Below are 24786 nucleotides of genomic sequence, written 5' to 3' on the forward strand. Positions count from 1 at the left end.
TCATTCATACGCAATCAAGACTGAAATGACAATGAAGGAGTTAACAAAGAAGACTAAAAAAGCTGTCAAGCTCCTCTCCTCACTCAATCATGTCGAGGCCAACAATCGAGCTCTGTTGGATCAAGCCAAGGCTTCCAAAATACTCAACATTTGGTCGAGGAAAAAGTAAAAAAGGCCGATGCTGAAGCCGAGGCCGCCAGAGTCGATCTTAAGGTTGCCAAGGCCAAGACAGCTAATTTAGAGGCTAAGCTTCAAGGGGCCCTTGACTCAAAGGAGGCCGAGGTCAAGGCGGCCGATGAGAAAGCTTTTGAAGAAGGGCAAGTCGCCATCCGAGACCAGTATAAATAGAAAGTCAACCTGGCTTGCAACCGAGGTTATTACCTTGGTTGGACGATGGCGCTCAACAAGTTACTTGTTCCAATGGACTCCGACCTCCGAGACATCAATTAGCTTCAAGTGCCTTTCCCTCCAGAGCCTAAGGACTCTGGTGATGAAGCCGACGAGGATAGTGATGCCAATAAAGCAGAGGAGGAGGCTGCTACTAATGCCAAGGCTCCTACCTTAAATGAGCAAGTCCTAGACTTGACTTAAGACGAGGAGGATGACTTGGCTCCCAAGGACGTCTCTTCCAAACCATCCACCTCTGAGGCCGAGGTCCAATGTGCCAAAAGGAGTCTGGATTACACTTTGCTAGAAATAGACGTCGAGATAGCGGCCGAAAAGAATGCAACACCGCCAGCCGAGGTTGAGAAATCATAGACTAATTCCAGTACTTAGGATATTTCATCATTACTTTGTACTTTTTCTTCTTTCAGTTATATTTTGTTTTGTCTGAACAATGTTTAGCTTTATATTTGCCCGATGTGCCCCTTTTGTAATTGAACAAGTAATCTTTTTTTTGAATGTAAGTCTGATTTCTTTTTCCAAGTGTTGTATGCCTTCTTTTTTTCTTCTATGCATGTTTACTACTTCCATACTTAGAATAATTTTGCATTCTTTCAAAGTATACCTTAGCTGTATAATGACTCCGGGATAAAATACCTCGAATATAAAACTTGAATGTTTTCCTCGGCCAACCATCAGAATACCTCGGCTAACACTTAGAAATATCAAAATATTTTTACAAGTGTTATTCAGTATTGCTTTTTACTTTCACATGCTATCCTCTATCAAGACTTCTTCCTTCTACTCTTTCCAAAGCTGGCAACCTGGTTGGCCATCTCGGCCATTATATATCTCGGATACTTTTTTCAATATAACCTCAGCTAACTTCAACTTGTAATTTTTTTAGAACAAATGTTAAGCCCATTCTGTTATAACCCAATCCCAAGGGCTTAGGATTGGAATCGCAACTTACTAATTCTATTTGTAGCAAATTAAACTGTGTAAGCGGAAATAAAAATAATTAAACAGGAAATTACTCCATTTTACTATTTTAATAAGAGAAAATACATTTATAGGGCTTTTATTATTTTATTATTCAGTGATTGGCCCTGAGTAGAACAAAAGGGAGCAAAAATATAAAAAAGAAAAAGAAAAAAAAGAAAGACAAAATAGTGGTTCAATCTCAATCCACGTGCGGGTTCCATTTCGTGAGGTTATGGGTTTCCCCTACATCTCGTCACCTGAAAGGGTAACAACTATAAGCACATAGTAGAGTGAGAAATATTATACCAAGAGTATAGGGAATACAAAATAACCATGGATAGTTAGTTAAGCCAAAATATTTACATAACTCAATTTAGTAAATAAATCATTTAAGTGGCAGAAACTGAAATACAGAAATTATGTAAATAAATAACCATAACCACGATACAGAACAAAACATAATAGAGGTCACAAAAGTGACAATCAGAACACAGGTCAATGGATTCATGACAAGCAGATGACCACAAAGTGGCCAAACAAAGGTCAATGGTTATTTAAGTTCCCCAAGGCTTGGGACTCCCGTGGTGGTACTTACAAAACATAATTGTTTATAAGGTCATAGTCAAATATTCTTTAAAATTTAAACAAACATATTCATGGATTTCATTTAAACAAATAGAGTTTAGAAATTAATCCACGTAACTGAAATATTTCTAAAACATAACTTGAATTAATATAACTTATAAAATATAACTTGTATAAAATAAATTATGGTAAGTCAAAACATATGTAAAATATATTATGGTAACTCAAGGTATAATATAACTCACCTTAAGATTGAGTCTTACTATTTCCTTTATATTTTTCCTATATTTTCGAAACTGTTCTTCCTCCTTTCTGTCCCTCTTTATTTCACTCTCTTATTTACTTCATTCCTTTACCTCAGTCGTAGTTCCCCCTCCCCCCCCCCCAAACTTCTTATGTACATGCAAACTCATGATACCTCCATAGGGTAACTCATTCTCCCTAAAGCTAGGTGGCACAGATGGCATCCAACCATCTCTCCTGAGAGATTATAATCTAAGATTATAATCTACTAATTAATGGCGAGTAATTGATTGTCCTTGTCTTATCAGCAGGTTTATTATTATTATTATTTATTTACTCTAACTTTTACATTTATTTATTTACTATCTTTAACTTTAATTTGGCCCAACTAGTATTATAATTCTATATTTGTGTTAATTTGGTCCAAAATAATAGTCCATAATTAATCTCGCATTTGATAACCCAATGCCAAATTAGACTTATATATTTATTTCTTATTATTTATTTATTTAATAATATATCACCACATACAACCATAATTATATTTAACTATAAATATTTATGTGGTATTTAATTAAACGTTCAGGGTGTCACATATTCTAACTTGTAAAGTTTTCCAAAAATTTCAACAAGTCCCAAGCTCTTTCTTTCAAGTTTATCATTCTCACCTCTTGTCCTCTAATATGAACTTAAGTTTCACTTATGTTCACATTAAGCATGTGCTTATGGTCTTTTGCCGAAGTTAGATTCAAATAAAGACTAGCCGAAGTTATCAACCTTGGTTTCTCTGTTAATTTAACTGAAATGCACTTAGTTCTAATCTGAGTTTGATCCTGCCGCCATGACAAGTCCAGGTTAATCCAACTTAGTTCAACTTCATTATATGCAAGTATAATTTCAACTCTGCCATATTATGAGTCTAAGTTATTCTTCATGTTTCACTTAGAAACATCGCTAGCTTTGTTCAACTCTATTATATGGAAGTATAATTCAACTCTGCTATATAATAAGTCTAAGTTGTTCGTTATGTTTCACTTAGAAATATCGCCAACTTAGTTCAACTCTATTATATGCAAGTATAATTCAACTCTGCCATATAATAAGTCTAAGTTATTCATCATGTTTCACTTAGAAACATCTCCAACTTTGTTCAACTCTATTATATGCAAGTATAATTCAACTCTGCCATATAATAAGTCTAAATTATTCGTCATGTTTCAATCGGAAACATTGCCAAATGACTGGTTAGTCCTATCACACAAATTTCAAAATCAAGCTAAAATTTTATTATTACTTCGACTAATGACATAAACTTAAAAAAAAATAAAAAACTAATGATAGAAAAACTTCAAGTTGCAAGTGTTCCAGGGTCTTGGCAACTCTTTGCTCTCACTGTCTTTAAGTCGATATGTCCCATTGCCGGCGACCGAGATAATTCTGTAAGGCCCCTCCCAATTTGGGCCAAGCTTGCCCTACCTAGGATCTTTTTTGTTGCTAACCACTTTCCTCAGCACAAGGTCCCCAACTTTGAACTCTCTTGGATCAACCTTCTTGTTATAAGCCCTAACAAGTTGTTGCTGGTATGTCCCCAACCGAATTGCTGCTCTCTCTCTCTTTTCTCCTCCAATAAGTCAATGCCTCATTTGAACCATTTTCTACTCCCTGGGTCCTGATCCCTGGAATGCCGACTTCCAGTGGGATAAATGCTTCAGTGCCATAAGCCATAACAAATAGAGACTCCCCAGTTGATTTTCTCAGCGTAGTCTGATATGCCCAGAGTACATTAAGCAACTCTTCCACCCATTTTCCCTTTCCTGCTTCCAACTTCTTTTTGATCTCATCCAAGATAGTCTTATTAGATGCTTTGCCTGACCATTACTCTAGGGAAAACTTGGAGTAGAGTAGTAGTTCTTGATTTTGTATTTTTCACAAAAGCTTTTGATTAGCTTGCTGTCAAACTGAGTGTCATTGTCTACTATTATTGTCCTTAAAATCCCAAACCTTGTGATGATGTTCTTCCATATGAAGTTCTTCACATCAATATCTTGAATCTTCGCAAGGGGCTTAGCCTCTACCTATTTTGTGAAGTAATCAATTGCTACCAGCAGAACCTTCCTTTACTTTGTTGCTTGGGGCAATTGTCCAACAAGATCCATGCCCCACTGGGCAAATGGCTAAGTGCTGGATACTGGGTTCAGATCTGCTACTAGTTAATATATCAAAGGTGCGAACCTTTGACATTTCTCGCACTTTCTGACGTAGGCTTTACCATTCTACATGTAGGGCTACCAGTACCCCTGAGTAATGGCTCTATGAGCAAGTGACCTGCCTCCAGCATGACTTCCATATACTCCTTTATGTATTTCACACAAGAAGTCTTCAACTTGGGAGGGATGCATACATCTCAAAAGGGGACCAGTAAAAGACCTTCTGTAGAGATGTCTTTCTGCTGTTAGGCTAAACCTAGCCGACTTCAGTCTGGTCTTGTGCGCTTCTTTGAGATCATCTGACAGTTTCCCATCTCTAAGGAACATCAACTTGGGCCCATCTTCATACACATTGCTTCGTACTTTGTGATCATTGGTTCCACACTTGGGCCTAACAAATAATCAACCATTATTGTCCTTCCCTCCCCTGATTTCATTGCACTAGCCAGGTTAGCCAAGGCATCAGCATGGCTGTTGTCATCTTGGCTAACCTGTTGTAGTCGGTAATCTTGAAACAAGGCTAACAGTCTGACAACCTCTTTGACATAGGCTATTATTCTTTCATCTCGGGCTGCATACTCACCTGTTGTCTGGTTCACAAGAAGCTGGAAGTCACAGAAGACTACTACTTCATCGGCTTTCATTGTCGCTGCTAACTTTAACCCTGCGATTAACGCCTCATATTTTGCTTCATTGTTTGAGGCTTTGAACCCTAAACGAATAGACTGCTCTAACATTCGCCCATCTGGAGAAACCAACACCACTCTTGCCCCGCTCCTTGACGGTTTGAACTCTCATCAACAAACAGGTGGAAGGAGTCATCGATGTAAATATCGCAGGGCTTGAGTTTCTCTTCTTTCTTTTGCTCTGCTGTGGGGTTTTTCATTCCCAGTTTAGTCTCTTCTTGTTCCCCTGGACATCCTAAGCCGCGGCTTACCGGAGCCCGACGTGGGATGGCACCAGATGTGAACTCGGCCACGAAGTCAACCAGAACTTGGCCTTTGATTGTTGTTCTGGGCCTAAATTCCAGGTCGTATTGGCCCAATACTACTGCCCATGTGGCTACCCTGCCTATCAGATCTCCTTGTTATAACAGGGACTTCAAGGGATGCTCAGTCAATACCACAATCTTGTGGGCTTGGAAGTAATGATTTAACTTCTTGGAAGCCATCATTAAGGCCAGTGCCAATTTCTCTAGGGGTAAGTACCTGGTCTCTGTGCCTACTAGGGTTTTACTCACATAGTATACTGCCCTTTGTTCTCCCTTATCTTCTCTGATTACCACTACACTCACTGTATGCTTCGAAACTGCAAAGTATAAGAACAGCTCATCTCCAGGTACTGGATTTAACAGAACTAGAGCCGTTGTCAGGTACTTCTTCAAGTCGACTAAGCGACTTCGCACTCCTCTGTCCACAAAAAATCTGTGACCTTTCTTAATAAACTGAAAAATGGTTTACATTTATCTGAACTTCTGCTTATAAACCTATTGAGGGCTGCCACCCTTCCTGTTAACATCTGCACTTGTTTTGCATACGTTGGGCTTTTCAAGTCCAGGATAGCCTTGATTTGATTTGGGCTTACCTCAATGCCCCTTCTGGTAACCAAGTATCCCAGGAACTTACCAGATCCAACTCCAAATGCACATTTCGAAACATTGAGTCAGAGTCGATATGTTTTAAGGATGTCGAAAACTGCTTTCAAGTCGGTTAAATGATCATCAGGTTCTTTGATCTTCACGACCATGTCATCAATGTATACTTCTATTGTTTTGCCAATCATATGTTTGAACATCCTGGTCAGTAACCTCTGGTAGGTTGTTCCTAAATTTTTCTGTAATAACCCTCGTCACTGTTTACCGAATAACCACTGATTACCGTTGAACTGAACTGATTATGACTGATAACTGAACTGATTAAAGTACTGAATTGAACTGACTGACTGAAAACTGGAATTGAATTGACTGAGTGTGTATGTTAATTTGTATTCTACCTGTTTGATTGATTATTTGATCTGTTCACGTTTTATGTTTAAACTACTAATTGAAGGCCTTATCGGCGGCCGAACCGGGAATTGATTGATGTTTTATGATCCTCATAATTAATGTGAATTTATGGTGTATCTACCTGAAAACTGATTAGGTATGATTAAATTAGATTAAATATTGATCAATTGCATAAGTTTTGGACTTAATTACCAAACTAACCCTAGAGGGCCACTAGCTCAACACCTTTTGAGAGCCTTGTACACACTCATACATACACGTTTCTTTAGCTCATTTTGAGCACACCACCGACTAGAGAGAGGGAGATTGGGGAGTGAGAGTGTCTTCATCTCTTTTGCTTGATTTTGCTTGGATTGAAGTATAGACTACATATTTGAGCTCCTAGTCTTCTAATTCCAAGACTTAGGTAAGGATTTCATCTTCTCATTCTTGTGTTTGAGCTAATTCTTGCATGGTTCATGATTAATTGTAGAGCTAAGTCATGTTTTAGTTCATACATGGTGAATTGAAGCTCATTTCATGCATGCATGTTTGAATTGTTGAGTTGTGAGTTGATTTCATGGTAAAATGGTACATGCATGTCCATGACTTTGTAATGGTCCATGTTTTCAACTTGTTTTTGGATCAATTGGCTCCTTAGAGCATCAAATTGAACTTTGAAGTTGTTTTAAATTCATGCATGTTTGCATGTTCATATTGTTCTTGAAATTGGGTTTGAATTAAACACCCTTGGGCTTTGATTTCTCAAAATTGAGCTTTGAACCATGATATTCTATGTGTTTATAAAGGTTTTCCAGAAAAATGGGCCCAAGAGGATTGGTTTTGATGCATTTGAACCTGGTTTTGGCTTGGAGGTGCAATCTGGAATTCCCAGATTTTGCACTTCCGCTCGAGCGGGGAAAGTGGCGCTCGAGCGTGGAATCCGAGCATCCAGTATTTTTGCGTACTGTTTTACAGTCCGCTCGAGCGGAGGACTAGGCGCTCGAGCGGAGGATTGTGTCTCAAGCTCGAGCGGGCGTCGAGCGGAGATTTCACCCATCCAGTACTTTTACAGTACGCTCGAGCGGGAAAGTTGACGCTCGAGCGGGTACCTTTGTTGCATGACCGCTTGAGCGGGGAAACCTGCGCTCGAGCGGGACTCTGTTTTTATGAAAATTCTGAAACTGCTTTTTGTGTACATCTTTGCATCTTCATCCCATTCTAGGCATTTTTAGGCCTAGTTTAAGACATCTTTGAGGATATAGATGTAGAACACACCGAGGCATTAGGGGTTAAGTTATTATCTTTCCCAACTGTGTAGCTTAGTGTGTTCAATCTGTTAACTGTATAGGGTTGGCGACTGGAGAGACACGCTCTAGCATACTGTAGCCCAAACTCTGTGAGTAACGATTGTGTAAAGATATGTTCACAAATGATTATCTTCTGAACAACTGAACTGTACTGTTTTCTGAACTGATTACTGTTAACTGAATGAATGTATGTCCTATATTCTGAACTGTATTGTGGCATCCTTAGCACCTACTGTTTACTGTTACTGCGACAGAATCCTCTGTCGGTTCCCTTGTTGGAACCACTACTATTGACTGACTGATGGCCATCATTACTGCTCGGTCTTTTAAGACCTACTGTTTACTGTACTGTTATGCTAATGGGTGTACCACATATGACTGTACTGACTGAAAGACTGAAATACTGTTTAAATGAACTGTTTTTATACTGTAAGGACATTCATTCTTAACCTCTCTACGCTTTATGTTATTCACTGGGCTTTAGCTCACTGCTCATATATATATATAGGTGTTCAGGCACCAGACCACGGCTAGAGGCGTCAGGGTGTAGACACCCCATTTTTGACCGTCCTCAAGACTTGGACGTCACCGTTTGAACACTCGGTGATTATCCATGTTTGTGTTCGTTTGGAGTTCCCGGAGGCCTCGGCTCGCGCGCCTTGCCTCAGGATCTCCGAACTCGACCGTTTAGTGTCTAGTTTCGCACCGAACACTTGTGTTTTGCCTTGGAGAGGCAGGGTAGGGCTTGTAGACCATCCCCACCCACCACCGGCAGTGGCTAGAGGCCACCGGCTGGTTTTTGCTGCCACCGGCAATATACACTATTTGTTGCCGGTCAGCACTATTTAGTGCCGGCCGGCACTCTTTTTTGCCAAAATGGCATTTTTGGCAGGCCGACTATTGTGTATCTGCTTTTGCAGATATTTTAAGACAGCTGTCTTGCTTTTGGCTCCCCTCCATACACGTGTATGGAGGGATCTCTCCCTTGGAAGCTTGTCTTGTAAGCTTTACAAGACAAAAGCTTCTATATAGAGAGGGGTTGGTCTCTTAGCCTTAGAGGTTAGACACTTAAGATATTTTGAAAGCTTAGACAGCCATTGTTAGGGTTTGAGTTCTACGGTTAGGGTTAGATACACATCCCATCTCTCTTTCCCTCTCTTTTGTGCTCTTGTGTGTGTTTTAGTCCATACTATTTGTACGGGGAGCAAATATTCCGGCGTGCCCGTATTCCTTTCTTCCAAGCTCCGTCGATGTCCGATCACCTGCGAGCAAGTAATGGTGAGCTACCCGGCGGTGTGTGGCCGGAAAAACCCTCCGACGGTCAAGTTAGCGCACACCTTAGGATGGACAGAGAGAAGGGAGAGAGTGTTTGAGTGTAAGAAATCCTTACAGATGTGTTCGTGTATCGCGTATGGGGGGCGCAGACATGCTTATATACCTTCTGAGCCCCATATCCACTCCCTGTCATCTCCTGACACGTGGCTCTGCTATCCCATCTGTCACCATAAACCATGCCATTCATCACCTGCTCTCAACTGCCTGTCAGCACAGCTGGAGCTCGGCAGCCGAGCTGCCCTTCCTCGGTCATACCATGCTTCATACCTCAAGCGCCTAACCGGATAGACACACGGAGGACCGGGCTAAGCGGCATCCCGGCCGAGCCTAGCCCGGATACTTCGATCGACCTTCCTGCCGACCATACAGTCTCCTCGGCTGACCATGCCTTTCCAGGCACCGGCCACTCAACTTCCTCGGTTGTCCATGCCTTCCTGGGCGCCGGTCACTCGGTCAATCCGGCTTTGGCCATCCTCCGACCGGGCACCCTGGTCCGACCGAGCACTGCCTTACCGAGCAGTTTCTGTCCGGTCCGGGGTGACACTCAGCCCGTACTCTGCCCGGCCCAAATTCTGGCAGCCCACCTTGGGTAAAAAGTCGATCGTCTCGGACCTATGCACCGTTGGGCCCTCAACTTGCCCGGTCGATATCTCGGCCCAACTCCAGATCATAAATTACCCTCTCAATTGCCCCTTAATTCCGTCCGCGGAAGCGTGACTGGGATTATTCACTTCGACCGAGATAACATCTCTCCGGTCGCCAAGACGCCAAGCCTTCACCGAGCTAATCTGCTATCCTTCCCCGGTCATGTTCCTCGGCTTACAGCCTTTTCGTTGAGAGTAGCTCGGCTGGCTCTTCGTCTCTTCATCTCGTCGCTTCAATCCTGACGTAGCCATAAATGGGGACACGTGGCGAGCTCCCATTGGTCATCGAGAAGCCAACCCGCCGTTCTTGTCAGATTTTGAATTTGGGCGGTCTCTTTCGTCTATACAAACTCCCCCCCTATCGTTCCATTTTTTCCTACTGCTGCCTCCATCTCTGACGATTCTGAAGCTCAAGCTCGACTGCCATTCTGCCATTCTTCGTGTTTAGGAAGAACACCTTCAGCCCTTCACAGGTAAGATACTCAAACCCTCTTATGTTGCTATTTTCTCTTAATTTACACACATTAGGGCACAAAAACGTAGCTTTTAGGGCATTGACCATTGAAAACGTCACAAACCTCCCATTGTTCTTGGCGTTCTTCGTCTTCCTGAAGAACGCTGAAGAACTGGGGTGAACCGGGCTCTGGGCTTTCTTTTGATCCAAAAAACCAACCAAACCGGGCAAACAACATGTTTGTAATAACCACGGCACAAACCGAGATAACCCAATTACTTGATCGCTTAACCGGGCTAAAATCAGGTCTGCTTGGGCGACCGAGCTCCTTAATTAGTCAACCGAGGTGGTTTGGCACCCTTACCGACCGAGCTGAAGTCTAGCTCCTAATGCGAAACCGCGCTCACTTACACTTGCCATCCTTTTCCTGCAGAGTCCAAGGGGACCACTGCCATTCCTGAACCTCTCAGGACCGAGCTGCAGCCAATTACCACCGTGCCCAACCCATCAACCGGGCTATAGTAAGTCGGCCACAAATGGGGAAATTCCGCTTCCTAGTGGACACTCCGGCCGCGCTAGCCGCTTTCAGAGAGGAGTATGGCGTCTCGGCCGACGTCCATCTCGAGCTGGCCGAAGAAGAAACCACGCCTTGGGGTAGGGAGGAATGCCCCTTCACCGTGCTGTCCATTGTCGAAGGGGGCCTTCGTTTCCCTCTTAACCCGCTGATTACCGAGTTCTTATACCGAACCGGGCTAGCGCCAACCCAAATGTCCACCAACACGTACAGGATAATAAATGGCGTGCATGAGCTAAATAACCGGTTAGGCATAAGCCTAGGTTTAGCCGAGATCCTACGCCAATACACACTTGGTCACACCGGCGACGGTCTCGCCTATTACCTGAAGATTCGACCGGGCCGAGAGAAAATCGTAACCGGCACACCAGACAAGGATCTTCATGACGACGATTTCTTCTGGGTGTCTGGTAACTATGAAACAGCCGAGACACCGGGCTGGATGATTAGCAAAAATTTTGGGAGCACATGTAAGCTGCGCAAATAATCTCGGTTTACACACTTATGTTTTCCGCAGTCTAATCATTCTCTTGTTTCTTTTGCAGCCATCCAAGCCTTGCAAGCCAACTACAATTTCCCCAACGTAGAGGCGATCAGGACCGCGCTTCGCTACCGGGATCGTGACTGTAACCAACTACTCGGCTACAGTCCTACATATAGATATTCCGCTCCCCGCCGGAGTAAAGTAACCGACTTCCTCAGAGCTCCTTCGCCACCGCCAGATCCAACCCTTCCCGACGTCCCGTTAATCCGGTTAACAGACGAGCAAGAAATGGCCAAGAGAAGTCGAATCAAGAACCTGCTCACCGCCACATCTGCCGAGGTGCCGAGCGTGGTAACCCGGTCGCCAACCGCCGGTCAATCCAGTGGCGCCGTGGTCGCCCTGGCCACTCAATCTGCCGGGCAATCCAGCCGAGAACTTTCTGCGCGGCGGGCCGGAAAAAGAGCTCGGGCAGATCCGTCCGCCGAGCTAGTCACCGAGTTCGCCACCGAGCACCCCACGGACGCCCCCGCCCCAGTGCCAGCCTGGCGCCCACATCTGAAGCACCGGGGTCAGGACATCCCGGCAACGGCTTCGATCAAGGCTGACAAAGAGCATCTGCTCGCCTTTGATCTGTCCAAAGCATTCCTACTACCGAGCGACGTGGTTGGCAGCGACCACGTCCCTGACACTCGGTTAGTCAAGTCATCAGTAAAGTCCATGGCTAGGGTAAGTCGGCGTTCTTTTGAAAATTTCACAAAGTGTTTGCCTGGTAATTTTTCTTCTCGGTCTCCTTTCTAACCTACTTCGCTTTTGTGCAGGCCATTCAAAAACAACATCTTGTCTTGGAGCGCATCCACCGGCTTAGGCAAAAGGCGAACGATACAGCCAGCCAGGTAGAGAGCCTTCAAGCCGAGCTCGGCCGGGCTAAAGCTTCTCTCGAGATGGCCAACAATGATAATAACAGGCTGCTTGGTCAACTGAATACAGCCGAGAAAAAACAGAGCGAGCTCCAGGCCGAGGTTGACACTCTGAAGAAGGAGAAGAGGAAGGCTTGCCGGGCTGCCAACAACGCGGGTTTCAACGAGGCCGAGAAGAATTACCAGAAGCAAGTCTTTGCAACGCAAGACATATACTTCAAGGCTGGCTGGAAATCCGCATGCGAACAGCTCGGCCAGGGCTCTGACACCGACGTTTTTGCCAATCCTCCCAAAGCTTCACTACCGGTCTATCTCGTGCCATATGCAAACGATGTTTTCAGTGCTTTACAGACTGAGGCCGAGGAGGGACTTGAAGATGGGGACAGGGAGACAGATTCTGAGGAAGAAGAGGCCGAAGTGCAAGAGCAGCTCGGCAATGAGGAGCCCGGTGAACAAGATACCGGTCCAACCGTTGACCTTGAAGCCGGCGAGGACGAATTCACTCATCTATCCCCTCTAGTTTAATTTTCTTCTCTTTTGTATTTTTGCTTTCAACACTGCTGATGTAACCGGGCTTGGTCCCCACTTTTTGTAATGAATTTCTTATCAATGAAAATTCAAATCTTTGCAAGTGTATGCACGGTTGTAATCAGTTCTGTCTTCAGCAAAACATCTCGGTATAACTCATCGAACCGGAATACATAACACGGTCTAAGTACTTCAGCAGAACAAGACCAATTCATGAACCGAAATAGCCATCTCGGCTGTAACAAAGTTGAACAAATCAACACTTCCAACCGGAATACACCATCTCGGTTGGGAATCCAAAGTTGGACAAGACACCAACTCTTCCAACCGGAGTACATCATCTCGGTTGGGAATCCAAAGTTGGGCAAGACACCAACTCTTCCAACCGGAGTACATCATCTCGGTTGGGAATCCAAAGTTGGGCAAGACACCAACTCTTCCAACCGGAGTACAACATCTCGGTTGGGAATCCAAAGTTGGGCAAAACACCAACTCTTCCAACCGGAGTACAACATCTCGGTTCGTAACATAAAAATAATAATCCAAGTGCTAATGCAAAATGACTTCTATAATTTGACAAAAAGAATTACATTCTGCTTTGCAAGCCGAAAAAATTGCTTTACAAAAAGAGGAAAGTAAAAAGCTTAAAAATAATACAATTTCAAGTTGGCCGCATTCCATGGCCGGGGTATGGCTCTTCCCTCTAGATCCTCCAAGTGGTAAGCCCCCTTGCCAGCCAGACCAGTGATCTTGTAGGGTCCTTCCCAATTGGCCCCTAGTTTGCCTTCTCCTGGCACCAGGGTGTTGCCCATAATCTTCCTCAAAACCCAATCCCCAACTTTGAACGGTCTGGGGTGCACTGTCTTGTTATACTTCTTGGAGAGCTCTTGTTGGTAGGCGGCCACATGGATGAGGGCTTTCTCCCGGCGCTCTTCCGCTAGGTCCAGCTCCAAGGCAATAGCCTCGGCATTTAGCTCGGGCTCAAAACTCTCGGTTCTGAGGGTAGGTATTTCAACTTCCAAGGGTATGACCGCCTCCATGCCGTAAGCCAAAGCAAATGGAGTTTCCCCGGTTGAACGTCGCGGGGTTGTTCGGTATGCCCAAAGTACACTGGGCAATTCCTCAGCCCATTTTCCCTTGGCCTTTTCCAGCCGTTTCTTCAACCCATCCAGGATAGTCTTGTTCGACGCTTCGGCTTGACCATTGGACTGCGGGTAGGCCGGGGTGGAGTTGTAGAATTCTATCTTCAGATCTTCACAAAATCCTCTAAAAAGGCGACCGTCAAACTGGGTGCCGTTGTCAGAGATCAAAATCTTGGGGACGCCGAACCGCGTGACAACATTCTGCCAGACAAATCGCTTCACGTCTTTCTCTTTGATGGTGGCCAAGGGCTCAGCTTCAACCCACTTTGTGAAGTAATCTGTGGCCGCAATGAAGAATTTCCGGTTGCCCGGTGCTGTTGGCAATGGTCCCACTATATCTAGCCCCCACATGGCGAAAGGCCAAGGACTGGTGAGGGGAAGAAGTTCCCTGGCAGGCTGGTGGATCTGATGGGCGAATTTCTGGCATTTGTCGCACTTACGGACATATTTTTGCGCGTCGGCCTGCATGCACGGCCACCAGTATCCCTGCGAAATAGCTCGGTAGGCCAAGGACCTGCCCCCGATGTGGCTGCCACAAATGCCTTCATGAATTTCAAACAAGAAGGCCTCCACACTGTTCGGGTGCACGCACTTGAGATAAGGACCGGTGAAGGACTTCTTATACAACGCGCCTGATGGAGAGAGCCAAAACCGCTTGGACTTCACCCGGATTTTGTGTGCTTCTTTCTTGTCCGTTGGAAGAGTCCGGTCTCTGAGGAACAAGATCAAGGGGTCCATCCATGAAGGACCTAGCTCGGCGCAGAGTACATCCGTCTGCCCGGCGTTTTCAATGCTCGGCCGCGGAAGAAAGTCAATCAACAGGGGGTTTGGAGACGTACTATCGACCATGGAAGCGAGGCCGGCGAGTTCATCAGCCCGACTGTTTTCTTCTCGGCCAATCCGTTGGACTCTGATTGCCTCAAACTGCTTGATATGGTCTCTGACCAGAGCTTGGTACTTCGCCATCCTGTCGTCCTTCACTTCATAAATCCCTGAAACTTGGTTAACCACAAGCTGGGAATCACTATATACCAGAAGCTCGGCAGCCTTCATTTGAATTGCGCTCTTGAGCCCAGCAAGAAGCGCCTCGTACTCAGCCTCGTTGTTAGACACCGGGAAGCTGAGTGTGATAGAATGCTCAATGGTTAGGCCGTCCGGGGATATAAGAACGATACCTAGGCCGGCACCATGACGGTTGGACGCTCCATCAACAAAAAGCTTCCACATGTCCCCCACAAAAAGCTTCCAGCAGTCAGATGGGTCCTGAGAGTTGCGAAGGGCAATGGGATCACAACTGCTCGGCTGTGCGGTGTCAAGTTTGGTGTTGACCGGTTCAAATTCAGTGCCCCTTGGTGATTCGACACCGGACTCAGCAAGTTGGTCTGTAATGCCCAAGTCCGTAGGCGAATCACCAGGTTGCGGTGTGAAGCCGGCCGCAAGGTCTGAGTTGCCTGGAACCATTACTCCTCCGCTTGAGGATTCGGCACCGTCTCAGGAAGTTGGTTCAGAATGCCCAAGTCCGTAGGCGAATCATCAAGTTCTGAGCTGTGTGGAACCATTCCTTCCCCCCTTGGTGATGCGGTACCGGACAGAGTGGATGGGTTGGTGATACACAACTCTGTCATCGCAGCACCGGGAGGTATTACCGTGCAAACTGAGGGAATTTCGATGGTTCACGCTAACTCCGCGGCGCGACCTTCTGCAGCTGGTAGTTCCTCGGTTGGCATTGTGGGCGTCTCATCATCTGCCTCGGCAATGTCGACCGGGCATACCGGATGAGTGCCAGGTGAGAACTCGGCAACAAAATCGGCCAAGGTTTGCGCTTTGATTGCGGTGCGCGGCTGGAACTTCACATCGAACTGTCCCAACTCGACCGCCCATTTCAATATTCGGCTTGAAAAGTCTGCGCGCTCAAACAAGGCCTTGAGGGGGAACTCGGTCAGTACGACGATGGTATGGGCGTGAAAATAATGTGCCAATTTCCTCGAAGCCATCATCAGTGCCAACGCAAGCTTTTCCAGCGGCAAGTACCTCGTCTCAGCCGGCAGCAAGGTCTTACTTACGTAAAAAATTGGGAGGTGCTTGATTCCTTCAGCCCGGACTAACACCGCACTTACTGCGTGCTGGGAGACGGCAAGGTAAAGGTAGAGTTCCTCACCGGGCTCTGGTGTAACCAACAGCGGCGGAGAAGACAAATAATCTTTGAGCTCGGCCAAAGCGCGGTCACACTCGTCATCCCATGAGAACTTTGACTTCAATGCTTGAAAGAAAGGGCGGCAGCGATCTGATGACCGGCTTATAAATCGGTTAAGCGCGGCGGCCATCCCGGCCAGATGCTGCACGTCCTTAGCCGAGCGGGGCTGCTTCAACTCTTGCACGGCTCTAATCTGAGTAGGGTCTGCTTCGATGGGTCGGTTCGTGACTAAGAATCCCAAAAATTTCCCGGATCCCACACCAAAGGCACACTTCGAGGCGTTCAAGCGCAACTTGTGCTTCTTCAGAATGGCGAACATCTCGGTTAAGTCGGACAAATGGTTTGCCTCATGTCGGCTCTTTATCACCATATCATCGATGTAAGCCTCCATTGTCCGGCCGAGCAAAGGAGCAAACATTTTGGTAACCATCCTCTGAAAGGTTGCCCCGGCGTTTTTCAAACCAAAGGGCATGACTCGATAGCAGAAGAGTCCCCTTGGAGTCGTGAAAGAGGTGATCTCTTGGTCAGGCCTATGCATGGCAATCTGGTGGTAGCCGCGGTACGCATCTAAGAAACTGAGCCGATTGTGTCCAGCCGTCAAATCCACTAGCTGGTCAATGCGCGGCAAAGGGAAGCTGTCTTTTGGACAAGCTCGGTTGACTGTCTTGTAGTCGACACAAACTCGCCACTTTCCATTCTTCTTAGGCACCACTACCGTGTTGGAAATCCACCGAGGGTAGTGCACTTCATGTATTGCTCGTGCCTCAAGCAAGTTCTTTACCTCCTCTGCTACTACCTCGGCGTGATGCAGCGCCGATCTCCTTGTTCGCTGGATGACTGGCTTTGCTCCAGGGAAGACATTGAGGTGATGGCAGATAAAGCTTAGGTCAAGGCCAGGCATGTCGTAGGGTGACCATGCAAAGACTTCGATATTCGCCATCAAAAACTCAATCATCTCGGTTCTCTCCATGGCCGAGAGACTTGAACCGAGCAAGAAGAATCTGTCCGGCTGCTCGGCATCAATCCGCACCTCAACCAATTCTTCAACAGCCTTGTCTTCGGCTTTGGTGCCAACATCATCCAAGACACTCCGGTCCTCCGGTCCCTCGATCATTTGAACGAATCCTTTGGCAGCCCGGCTCCCGTTGACCGCCACGAAGCACTGCTTGGACATGACCTGATCACCCCAAATCTCCTCGATTGCCCCCATAGCCGAGGGGAATCTCATCACCTGGTGGTAGGTCGATGCTACGGCTTGCATGGCGTGAAGCCATCCTCTTTCAAGGATAAGGTTGTACGTTGAAGGCACTTGTAACACCCAAAACTCCACTTGCTTGACCACGGATCCCGCTTTGACTGGCAGGATAATCTTTCCCAATGGCCACTCCGGCTGCGAGTTAAATCCAACCAGTGGCGAAGTGGCCGGAGCCAAGTCTGTCTCACGGAGTTTGAGCTGTTTGAACGCATCATAATACATGATCTCGACCGAGCTTCCCTGATCGATCAAGATCCGTCTAACATCAAATTCTTTGACGCGTAGTGTTACTACAAGAGCATCGTTGTGCGGCGTCTGGATACGCTCTAAATCCCTTGAGGTGAAACTAATCACGTCTTTCTCTTCTGTCTTCCCCCTTTTGATGGCGGGCTGTACTGACAAAACTTCCCTCATATGTTCTGCCTTCTTGATCATGCCCCGGAGTTCGCAGACACGCTCCGGTTCCACGATGCCGTGGATGACATTAATAACTCCTTGTGGTGGTGCATCTCAGTCATCCTGTCCCCTAGGATCGACCGGAGCCTGATTCGGTTTCACGCCGCCATCAATGTAAAGGTCCAGATGCCCGGCCGCAACCAGTTCTTCCAAGTGTTGTCGCAAAGGCAAACAATCCTCAGTCCGGTGGCCCCTCTCCCGGTGAAACGTACATCGATACCGCGGATTGTAGCCCTTTTGTCCATCGCCCAACTTAGCAGGAAACCGGACATACTCCTCGTCTCGGATTTCACTAAGTATGCGATAGATTGGAATCTTGAAGACCGTGGTTATGCCAGTCCTCGCCTTCATTCTCCTGTTTGCGTCCTCTACGTCATCTCGGGGGTAATCATCCCGGTCATTCCGACGTCCTCTACCCCGGTTTTTACGATTTGAACCTCGGTCTGATTCCTCTGCTCGGTCATTTGAGCGGCTGGACTCTTGCCCAACTGCGTGCACCTTGCCTGCTGTCTTCTTGTCTGTTCCGTCCGGAGTGGCCTTCACGGTGGAAGCTGATGCATCGTCCTCTACTCGGATGTGCTCATTGATGCGCTGCATGAGCTGGCCCATGGAGGTCGGCTGGTGCATGGTAAGCGAGTCCCGCAGTCTATGTCCGACCGAGAGACCACGCTTATATTGCGTGATTGCAAGGTTGACCGGGCAATCCAGGATCTCGTTGAAGGTTTCCCAATACCTTGAATTGTATGCCTTCAGTGTGTCGCACGGTTCCATCTTGACACTCAGCAAGTGATCGACTTCCTTTGGTGTTTTTGTGTTGGTTTTGAAGCGCGTAACAAACGCCTCGGCCAACTGATGCCACCTTTGTATGCTCCCTTCCGGCAACCTCTCGAACCACTTTAGGCCCAGCTCGCCTAAACTTGACGGGAAGATTAGGCACATAAGTCCGTCATTGCGTCAATGTCCGGCCATAACCTGTCGGAAGTGGCTCACATGCATGTACGGATCGGTTTTTCCGTCGTAAAGTGTGAACTTAGGCTGGTGGAAGCCTGCCGGAAGCGGCGTTGTTTCTATTTCCAGGGAAAAAGGAGTGGCATTCAGCCTTGCCAAATCTGTATCTTCGAATATTGGCATTGCTTGGCGGGGTGGAGGCATTCCGACCTCCTCGCTGCCGTGAACCCCGTAGGAGAGCCGCTGGAAAGCAGGTATTCTCTGAGCGTCGCGCCGGCGAGCCCGCTCCCTTAACACCGCCCGTAGGTCCTCTGACTGAGCAGAATAAGAGTACCTCGACGTCGTCGCCGGACGTGAGGGTTTGTAAGTGCTGTCTTGCGCGCTAGACTTTTCTGCACGCATGTCGGAATCACCAACCTGGTAACTCCTGGTGATGGAAATGGACTGAGTACGTCGCTGACTCTGATCACCTGACCGGCGGGATGGGGTGCGCTCACTGTGGTCTCCCACTCCAGCTACACCTTTCCCTTTGACATGCCGCTTAAGATCCTCCATCTCCGCCGCCATCCGCCTGATGACAGCGTCTTGGTCCCTTAACTTGTTTTCCAGTCGCCTGGCGTGTGAGTCTCTCCGTCGGTGACCGTCTGGACTCCGTGAATGCCCATGACTCCTTCCGCGCTTATCCCGCGCGTCTCCTGACTGTCCTCCAGTGGGCGTCCCCAAGTCAGCCATTGGATGGACGGCAGGTGGTCCCTCTCTCCTTCGGGTATACTCCGGGGTGGCTCCATCGATGGCGGACAACGGGAACTCGTCGTTGTTCGCCATGGATGGCGATCAGATGAACCTGGAAGACAAGGTTTTGTCTGTCAAGATTCCCACAGACGGTGCCAATTGTACGGGGAGCAAATATTCCGGCGTGCCCGTATTCCTTTCTTCCAAGCTCCGTCGATGTCCGATCACCTGCGAGCAAGTAATGGTGAGCTACCCGGCGGTGTGTGGCCGGAAAAACCCTCCGACGGTCAAGTTAGCGCACACCTTAGGATGGACTGAGAGAAGGGAGAGAGTGTTTGAGTGTAAGAAATCCTTACAGATGTGTTCGTGTATCGCGTATGGGGGGCGCAGACATGCTTATATACCTTCTGAGCCCCATATCCACTCCCTGTCATCTCCTGACACGTGGCTCTGCTATCCCATCTGTCACCATAAACCATGCCATTCATCACCTGCTCTCAACTGCCTGTCAGCACAGCTGGAGCTCGGCAGCCGAGCTGCCCTTCCTCGGTCATACCATGCTTCATACCTCAAGCGCCTAACCGGATAGACACACGGAGGACCGGGCTAAGCGGCATCCCGGCCGAGCCTAGCCCGGATACTTCGATCGACCTTCCTGCCGACCATACAGTCTCCTCGGCTGACCATGCCTTTCCAGGCACCGGCCACTCAACTTCCTCGGTTGTCCATGCCTTCCTGGGCGCCGGTCACTCGGTCAATCCGGCTTTGGCCATCCTCCGACCGGGCACCCTGGTCCGACCGAGCACTGCCTTACCGAGCAGTTTCTGTCCGGTCCGGGGTGACACTCAGCCCGTACTCTGCCCGGCCCAAATTCTGGCAGCCCACCTTGGGTAAAAAGTCGATCGTCTCGGACCTATGCACCGTTGGGCCCTCAACTTGCCCGGTCGATATCTCGGCCCAACTCCAGATCATAAATTACCCTCTCACTATTGCACACAAGCACCTAGTGTTTCACCTTCCTCTTGGAACTGAGGTTCTAAAGGAGTGATTTGGAAGTTTTGGTGTTGGATTCAAGCCAAGGAAGGCCATTGGAGCATCATTGTTGAAGAAGGCTTCAAGGGTAAGAATCTCACCCATTTATTCCCCATTTTTGCACCTTATTTCTACTTGTCTTAAATTCATTTTTGAGCTTGGTGTATAATACAAAAAAGTTCTGTTTTTAGACCCTCTTGATTGTTTATTAAGGGTGTTTTGTGATTTGAGGGTGTTTGACCCCTCTTAGGCCTTGAAAGGCCTTATTTTGTGCTATTTTGTGCTAGTTTCGGGACTTTGGTATTTGGGCCTCGTCACCACTGAAATCTTGAGGGATTTCAGTGGTGGAGATGGTGCCTTGAAGTCTCTAGAAGGAGATGGCCACCCTCTCTCCTTGTTGTCCTTGAAAAGGGCATGTTTTGGCCTCTTGAGAGAGCATTATGTTTGAGTGTGTGTTGAGCATGTATAGACTGTTTTTCATGCTTATTTGTCCATAATATAACATGATTTTAAATTGGTTTTGGTACTCCATGCATGCTTAGCATAGTTGCCATGTAATGCCTTGTGATCCCTTAACATGCCTTAGGTTGTGTGCCTTTGCTTCTAGCATGTTTTAGGCTTACATTTGTGAAGATTTTGTGCTTATCTTGACATGTCTTAGGTCTGTCCATGGTTGTTTGGGTCGGATTTGGCATGTCTAGTATAGCCCCTTTGCATTCCGGCTTGTTGGCCTTGAGTATGTGCATGTATAGCATGGCATCTTTGCATCGATTTGGTGATTTGGAACCACCCTACATGTTATTTCAGTCCCATTTCCATGCCTATGTGTTTGCCTTGAATGCTTCTTTAATGCTTTGAAAGCATGTGTAGCATGTTTCATGTTTTGGCCATAGTGCATGCCTTTGAATTGAGCCACTTAGATGCCATCTAGGGGGCCCCCTTTTGCATGATCTAGGTCTGCCTTGAACCTATTTTAGGTCCCCTTAGCCTTGTGAGGCTTGGTTGGCTTGGTCATGCTTCAAGCCTCTTTGATTTGCTCCAAGCAGTTAGGCCATTTGTTGCATGTTTAACTTGATTTGTTGCTTGGTTTGGCACCTTGTATTAACATGGTTTTCAAGGCTTATAATGCATGCTATTTTGTCCATGATTGCCCCTTTCAAGTGTGTTTGAGAATTGTTCAATTTGTGCCTAAGTGTTGGCCTTTCAACATATGTATGTGTGCATGCGTTTTAGTTCCTTGTTTTGGTCATTATGGCTACTGTTTTAGGCCTATTTAGAGTTGTCTAATTCATGTTTAAGTCCATCTTTCCATCTATTTGCATTGCCATATGTATGCTTGTATGCTTGCATAAGCTTGTTGCCATGCCATGTTGCATCCTTAGCTTGTATGCTTAGGTTGCATTGCATCAACATGCATTCCTTGCCCCTTGATTTGGTGATAGGGATTAGGACTTTGGTTTGATTTGGTTTGCATGCATTTGAAATCAAAGTTGCATACTTGGTTCTTTGGGCCTTTATGCATGGAAATGCGTGATTGGTGGTCCGAGAATCAAGGCACATGCCCCTTTGAGTCATTATCATGATAAGGGACATGGTTGGTGCATATATGCCTTGACTTGTGCTGCCATGCTTTGCCTTGCCCTCTGTTGCTGTCATTTGCAGATTCTGCAGGAACACTCTGCCGACCGGCAGTGTAAGATGCCGACCGGCAACAATTTCTCTGCCGACAGCTTCATTTTGTACGGATGGCCACGTACCACTGCCGGTGGTAATTCCACTCAGCCGGTGGCACTCCCCAATGTCCAGGGATGCAATCTTGAGGTTTTGACAGCCTCCAGAGGAGTGAAGGAAGGAAAACAGAGGCAGCCTATGCATGGCGGCGCGTTTCCCGAGGCGATTTTCCTGTTTTTCTTAGCTTAAGTTATTTTGCTTAGTTGATTAGGCAATTTGTAATATTAATTAGCTTGCGTAGTTAATTAATTTGTAATATTTATTTGGTCCCTCCGAGCGAGGGCAAATCTGTAATAAGTGTGGGTGAGTGTGTGTATGTCTTCCAACCTCCACTTCTTTCTTCCCTTTTATTTACCTGCTTATGATGGTAGATTAGGGCACGTTTAATTTAGCATACCTTATGCTATGCATGCGTGCATCCATGCATTAGGTTCGGTACATCACGCTAACTGCATTTATACTTCATTTCAAAAATTGAATATGTGATAGTTAATCGCATTTCATATGCCATGCTTAGGTTAGCCGAGCCTATCTAATTGCATCCTGTATATGTTGCATTAGGCAATTTAACATGAACTAGGACACGCATGTTTGCTAACTAGTTTATTGTTTTGGCACGGAGTATGATGTAAGTATTTTCGCTTTAGCATCTCGCATGCGTGTGAATGTTAACATGACAACATGTTTACCATGTGGCTAGATGCTTATGTGATAAACTGTTTTGAATGCCTGTGGGTGAAGGTTGGATTGTTTGAGTTGGAAAAACTCGTTGAAATCCGCATTTTAGCCTACTTGCGAGTAGAAAATCCAAAACATTTTCCAAAACAAACGAATATGCAATGCTTATTTCCAAATTAGGCGATCTAGTCTATACTTGTTTGCTGCGCGCATAACATAGTAATTCTAGGCTAATAAATGGAATAAGAACACGTAATGTTTTCAAAATCGGATATCATGGTTAGTAGAGGCCGGTCTTCGGACCGGGCGAAAGGGGGTGCTCATAGCTGACCTTCCCCGATCGTACCCAAGCTCCCGAGCCGAGACAACTCCGGTGATGACGGACATGTGGCCTTCGGCACCGAGTCAGGGTTTCCTAAATTTCCCCATTTTAAAAATATTTAGGTGGCGACTCTGTATCTGGCAAAGCAGTCCATGTTTGGCACTACTTTTTCAAAAAATTTGTTTCTCAAAACAATTTGCCAGATTTGGACTCTTTGGTTCAGATTTAGAACCGTAACAAAATCGAGAGTCTGAACTGCAGCGAGGCCCCTTCGCGGACTTGTTACAGTTTCTGGCGACTCTGCTGGGGAGTTTAGAGAGCTTGACTTGAACTCGTGATATCCTGTTTTGATCTCATTTATGTGTTTCTTTGCATTGCATGTGCATTGGTGCGCCGAGGAACACAGTGTTTGCCATCTGCCATTCTTGAACGGTTTGCCGGAGGCTTGTCTTGTCAAGGCATGTCCATAAGGCTGACCGGCTATGGGCTCTGACAGTATGGGAACACAAACCCCGGTTTTTACCGAGGCACCCTTTTCGACCATTCGACCTAGTGCATATTCGGATCCATAGTGACCATTCCAAGTTAGGACAGGTTGCTTACCCGATGTTAGGTTGTTTGAGAACCGCTGTGTGCGTAGTGAAACCCTAGCTCTTGACAAAATAGGACAGGGAAACCCTACCCCAACATAGGGGTGTTTTTGTTCTCTTTACTTGCTATGTGCTTCTAGAATGTATTTCTACAGGGAAAGTACATGTCAGTTTGCAAGTTTGAGTATCAGACCTGAGGACACTAGTATCAGTATCAGTTATGAGAATCAGTTATCCGCGGGTATCAGGGTTCAGTTTTCGGGAACAGTGATTTCTGGGAACAGTGATCAGCAGTAGGGTACAGTTGTTTGGCTACACCCGCGTTTGATCAATTTGGGCTGAAATGCTGTCTGTTTTTCCTTTCAGTTCAGAGAGTCGCAGAGTTGATACAGAATAGCCAGTGTCTCCCCTTGCCGAGGCAGGATTTATGGCGGCACAAAATTCAGAAGAAGTTGTGGTTATGACGGCTGCATTGGAGCAGGGGACCGCTCCGCAGAGTAAGGCCAGCATCAGTATGTCACATCCACCCAGGTCGCCCGTTGTGCACCCGGTCTGGGCTTCCCAGTTATACCAGGCTCGTGAGCCCACCACCTTTGAATTGATGGGGATGATAGGTGACCTCCAGAGGACCGTGGCCGATTTGGCCTATGGAATGTCGGCTTCACCGCCAGTTGCGCCATATGCCGGGAATTTCATACCACAGGAGCCTCCGCTGCTGGGGCGGATTGTGATAGAGCTCAGCCAGCCAGAGGACTGTGTGTTGCTTGTTGCGCCATATGCCAGACAGACTGAAAGTCAGAGGGATGAACAAGCAACACACATCTGCGATCGTGACCAAAGCTGTAGATGATGCTTTTCCCGCTCCAATCAAAGGTAGTTCAAACCAGGCAGAAAACCGGGATGGGCCCCGTCATGCCCAGACAATTCCTGTCATTCCCAACCCTGCACCGGGAAAGGGTCAAAAAGCCAAGGCAGTGCCAGCCGACCCTTTCGCTAGCGCATCTGGCAAGAATCCTCAAACTTCAAAGTACCTGCCCCGAGGGCACAGGGTCTTTCACGACCTCTACATGCCT

At 46.8% G+C, this 24786-nt stretch overlaps 1 long non-coding RNA gene across 1 annotated transcript in view; it reads right to left on the reverse strand.

Annotated features, from left to right (window-relative positions):
* Positions 1-1405: 1405 nt before the first annotated feature.
* The window catches only part of LOC145801127 (uncharacterized), a 38385-nt gene continuing 15004 nt past the window's right edge, over positions 1406-24786 (reverse strand). The window contains exon 2 of the long non-coding RNA XR_014342053.1: positions 1406-1625. This is a non-coding gene — a long non-coding RNA (uncharacterized LOC145801127). The remainder of the gene's footprint in view (positions 1626-24786) is intronic.

Source organism: Camellia sinensis, chromosome 10, assembly GCF_055761805.1.
Source record: "Camellia sinensis isolate YWXY chromosome 10, ASM5576180v1, whole genome shotgun sequence".
In the NCBI taxonomy this organism is placed as follows: Eukaryota; Viridiplantae; Streptophyta; class Magnoliopsida; order Ericales; family Theaceae; genus Camellia; species Camellia sinensis.